A 6000-nucleotide genomic window follows, 5' to 3' on the forward strand; every position below is an offset into this window, starting at 1 on the left:
TGCAACTCTCCTGGGGCCTCATGTACTAAGACTTGCGTGGATTTCTTACTGAAACATGGCGTACGCTAGATGTATCAAAGTGTGCGTATGCATGGATCCAAGCACTTTTCCTTTGTACATCCCAATCAAAGTGGAATTGAGCGCACATGTAGAAGTGCTAAACTCCTCCCTGCCCACGCCCCCATTTAAATATGCAAATAAATTTAAATAGGGCCTGCACCAGGGATTCCCTCTCTGTACCATCAGATTTGAACGATGAGTAAAGGTAAGAAGCGCAACTTCAACGAGTCTGAGCTCCAAATTTTATTAAATGAAGTGGAGACCAAAAGAGCTGTTTTATTTGGTAGCCTCTCTTCAGGGATAAACACAAAGAAAAATAAATTTGAGTGGGAGTGTGTGTGTGAGGCTGTGAACGCTGTGGGGTCGGAGCAGCGCACACCCACTGAAATTTTAACAAAAATGGTCCGACGTGAAGGTGGAGGTGAAGCGGAGGATTTCGGCCCACCGCCGAACTATCACCGCAACGGGCGGGATGAGGAGGGGGGGAACTGACCCCCTTTGTTCAGAGAGTGGCGGCTATTGTGGGGGACACAGCTCTAAGCGGAGTTGTGGGGGCCCATGAAGGCAACACAGATCATCCTCAAGGTAAATGTGTTAAACTCAGAAATGTCATTAAACTGGTCGTACAATAGGCTGCTCACATTACACATGCTCATGCATTAAGTTGCCAGGATATAAACACATTGACTCATGTTTAATTACTTCATTTTTTTATTATTATTTCTCAATAGAAGATGAACAAGGAGAGGGCTCCTCCCTCTGCACCGTGCGCCCTGGCGTCTCCACCGGCACCTCCAGCACCACGCACCCCGGCGACTCCACGCCAGCTGCTGATGTCCGCCCGACTGGCCGTGTCCTTTCACAAGCTGTGCTGGAATCAAAGGAGGAAATAGTGAGAGCAATCCGTGGCGTCAGTGATCGTCTGGATCAAATTGTCAATGCACTGGTATTTGTCATGCAATAAATGCACTTACAAGGTAAATTGTGTCCTTGCCTCTTTACATCGTTGAAATCAGATGCTGCCGGGCCCGTATCACTTAGCTGGGTGGGTCCAGGGCATCCGGTTCCTCTGGTGGGGGGATGTGCTCTGGCAGTGGTATGCCATGGCAGTGTGCCAAGTTGTGCAGGACACCACAGGCCAGCACGATGCGGCACACCTTCTCAGGTGTGTACACCAGCACCCCGCCCGACCTGTCTAGACAGCGCTAGCGCCCCTTCAATAGGCCAATTGCCCTATCCACCACTGCCCGAGTTCGGAAATGGCGGTCGTTGTACCTCCCCTCTTGGTCAGTGCCGGGGTTAGTGAGAGGGGTCAACAGCCACGTTCTCAGGGTGTAACCACTGTCCCCTGGAGTAAAATAAAGGAAGAATACAACATGTGAAATAGATTTAATTTCCTTTGTTCATGCACCACTTGATTAAATCATTACTTTTCTAAAGATATATATATATATATATATATATATATATATATATATATATATATATATATATATATATATAAATAATCACACTACTGTTCGTGGGAAAACAAACAGGACAAAACAACTTAATTACAAGGATTGACAAGACTGATCACACTTATATTAATGACTGCAGAGGTTCGCCGTGGCTACTGCAGTGTGACATTTCCAACTTTACGCACGCGTTTATTGAGACAAATACTGAACACAAGGAGACAAAAAAAGGTTTACTAGATAGCTCTGCAACTCTTTTTTCACCAGGGAAAAAACAAATACACATATTTGAATGCACGTGCCCAAACGGGCAATGTGCTGGTTTAAATTTGGGGCGCAATTAAACGGATAAATTATTTAATTCAATTCATTTTCAATTCAATTTTATTTATAGTGTCGAATCATAACAAAAGTTATCTCAGGACACTTTACAGAGTAGGTAAAGACCACACTCAATGACTTATTTATGATTTACCTAGACCCAACAACTCCTCTGTAGAGTACGGTGGCAACGAAAACCTTCCCTTTAACAGGCAGGAACGTCGGACAGACCCAGCTCTGTGGAGGACAGCCATCCGTCTTAACCGGTTGGGGAGGAAGAAAAGGAGAGAGAAAGAGAGAAAAGACACACAGATGGACAGAGAGAGACAGACAGACACTTCCAGAGATCCAAGCAAGCAGAGCCTAACAGTAACTATAATAATATCTATAGTAATGTGAATATGACGTATATGTTAGGACAGTTAATACAACAGAATAGTAGAAACAAGCACAGCTAAGGTGATAGAATATGACAATGATAATAATTATGGTGGCGGACAAGATCAATGATGAGTAGTGGCAATAGCAGCTACGGTACAGCGAGACATACCACTGGTGGTGTTTTTATGGCTACAAATTTTATAGTTTATTAAACTTGTGATAGTATATATGAGTAACAGTGATAATAGCAGCAGGAAGCGTCACGCAGGACCACGGCAGCAGGTACCACCACGATCAGCAGAGACCTGCGAGACGACAAAGCACAAATAACTCATTGTCCACGTAAAACAAGTGCACGAGAGGACAGGATTATGAGAAGACTCTCAATGGGGAATCAGTTCAACACTGCAGCTGGAGTTGGTCTCCAGTTCAGTGCTGAACAGGACAAGGATCTGTTTCTGCACACTGTGTCTCACAGTTTAAGACTTTTTGGAGTGAAAGCCCATTCTGCAGTGAACAAACCTCTCATCAGAAGAAAGAATAAAAAGGCTAGACTTACCTTTGCTCAGGAGCATGTTGTGTGGACAGAGGAGAACTGGTCAAGAGTGACTTCAGTGATGAGAGGAGGTTCAGTTTATTTGGGTCTGATGGAAACATTATGTTGGGCGTAGGACTGGGGAAAGACTAACCCAAAATATCTATTCATTTTTAAATCCTATAGCCCTTCTGACACAATGGTTAATGTTCTCTAATTTTGATCACTGTTTTTGTCACAAAATAAAGATTTTTGTTGAAGTGTGTTGGTTATTTTAAAAAGACATGCTAGTACAGCTGTGGTATAGACACAGCTAATATTCTATCAAATTATGAAAAATAAAAAATAACAATATTTCAGAATAATTCAAGTATTAATAATTTGTTCCCTAATTTAGATTTTTCCAAAATAAGGTTCCATGGGGTTCTGCACTTCTCTATTGTTTCACCTTGAGTGTGTGTGTGTGTGTGTGTGTGTGTGTGTGTGTGTGTGTGTGTGTGTGTGTGTGCGCGTGTGCGCATGCGCAAGTGTCAGTAGACATAGCACTAATGTGTGCTATTTGTCCACACAAATATTTTGCCTTGATAAACAAATGATTTGAAAAAACATATACTTATACAAAACATTTTGACTTTTAAGACTCATCACCAGGGGGGCGCACTACAAAGCTCCCTGAACATACCCAGGGTTTCTTTGGATAACCCGGATCGACAAATATGAAACTCTCAATCAGAGTTAAACGGTACCACGAAGCTCACTTAAGAGTTTATTTGTCAAGCCAGGGTTTCCACTTTAGTTTCAATGCATGTTCTTATAACAAGGGTGTGTATCGCGTCATTTGACTCACCCTTTGGATAGATCAAGGGCGTCATTTGACTCACCCTTTATATAGATCAAGGGCGTCATTTGACTCACCCTTGGGATAGATCAAGAGCTTCATTTGACCCATCCTTTGGATAGATCAAGGGTGTCATTTGACTCACCCTTTGGATAGATCAAGGGCCTCATTGCACTCACCTTGTGAATAGATCAAGGGCGTCACTGGACTCACCCTTTGGCTAGATTAGAGGGGTGCACTACAAAGCTCCCTGAACATACCCAGGGTTTCTTTGGATAACCCGGATCGACAAAAATACAAACTCTCAATCAGAGTTAAACAGTACCACGAAGCTCACTTAAGAGTTTATTTGTCAAGCCAGGGTTTCCACTTTAGTTTCAATGCGTGTTCTCATAACAAGGGTGTGTATCGCGTCATTTGACTCAACCTTTGTTGGCAGTATTTAGAACAAAGAAATTAAGAATGGCTTAAAATCGGATTCCCTGATTCTTTCAGGACAGAAACGATGATGAGACTCTGTTGACCTCCATGTGTCTATGGAGGTGATTTTTCTTAACAATGGCAAGGCAAGGCAATTCTTCCTTTAATCCTAATAAACCTATAATCTGAATGTACGGCATAAAAATGCATATTGTGTGACTGACATAGCTGTGAACCTTCTAAAAAGCCAAACAACCAAGCAGTGCTGTAACTGCATGTAACTGCTTAAAATGACTTTTCCTTTACATAAGTTATTATAACAAGGGATAAGACGTTAGGTGAGCCTTCCACCTCCACCTCCACCTCCACGTCATCAAGGCCTTCTCATGGGATTGACAAGGTTTTCATTTAGGTTATTCCTTTTGTAAGGTGCACCAGAAGGCTTTGACTGTGGTAAGTGAGTTTTAACCCATCATTTTCTATAAGTTGGAACAGACACTGTAAGGGCGCTGTATAAGCTTAACCTCGAATTGGACAATGAAACTTCAGCTCCTTGAGAGGGTAGGCTATTCTTTTTATTACCTAAATTTTCTTTGTTTAAGCTTGACTGACCCTCTGAAATAATGTTTGTTTTTTCTACTTTCACATCATTGTATTCATTCTAAAGAAATACAAAAGATTTATTTAAGAAAAGTTCCAATAATTCAATTAAATTCAATTTTATTTTATTTATAGTGCCAAATCATAACAAAAGTTATCTCACTACACTTTACAGAGTAGGTATAGACCACACTCTATAACTTATTTATGATTTACATAGACCCAACAATTCCACCATTGAGTACACAGTGGCAAAGAAGACCTTCCCTCTAACAGGCAGGAACGTCGGACAGACCCAGCTCTATGGAGGACGGACATCTGTCTGCCCCGGTTGGAGAGAAAGAAAAGGAGAGAGAAAGAGAGAAAAGACAGACAGATGGACAGAGAGACAAAGACAGACACAATAACAGACAGACACTTCCAAAGATGCAAGTAACAACAAAAGTAATAGTACTTATAATAATATCTATAGTAATGTGAATATGACTTATATCGTATGGCAGTTAATATAGCAGAATAGTAAGAAACAAACACAGCTAAGGTGACAGAATATGACAATGATAATAGTTATGGTGGTAAATATGATCAATGATGAGTAGTGGCAATAACAGCTGCGATACAGTGAGATATATTACTGATGATGTTTTTACAGCTACAATTTTTATAATTTATAAAACTAATGATAGTATATATGAGTAAAAGTGATAATAGCAGCCGGAAGCGTCATGCAGGACCACGGCAGAAGGCACCACCACGATCAGCAGAGTACTGCGAGGCGACAAAGCACAAACAACTCCCGGGAAGAAGTTGAATTAGTCACATGCATTTATGAGGCATGAATGATACAGACAGAGAGGAGAGAAGCTCAGAGTACCAGGAACAGTATTATCCCCCGGCAGACTAGGCCTATAGCAGCATTATTAAGCAGAACAACATTGGAAAAAACACTTCTTTCTAGAGGCAACCTAAATGAAAAAAAATAAATATCCGCCCAAAATGAAACAAAATCTACACAAAAAGTGATCAGTGATCGCCTGCCTGACAGACACTGCTGTGGGATGATAAATTCTAATCAGGTCCACAACAACATCTGCAACCAATGGCACACGAGGGGCTCTCTCCTTCCCCATTGTGGCAATGTTATGGACCACACATGCCGTGATTATTTGGCTTGCCCTCTCCAGCTTGACTGTCAGTCGATCCTCAAACTGACGCATTCTGAGGGCCCTGTTGAACGAGGCCTATGATTGACTCTGTAGGTCATTGTTGTTATTATTGTTATTAGGGATGAGCGAGTACAGCATTATCTGTATCTGTTTACCACCATCAGATCAATGGTTTTGTTCACGACAACAAACAAACTATTTACACAAGTTTACAACAATGAA

The sequence above is a fragment of the Echiichthys vipera genome (assembly GCF_963691815.1).
Source record: "Echiichthys vipera genome assembly, chromosome: 21".
Lineage (NCBI taxonomy): Eukaryota > Metazoa > Chordata > Actinopteri > Perciformes > Trachinidae > Echiichthys > Echiichthys vipera.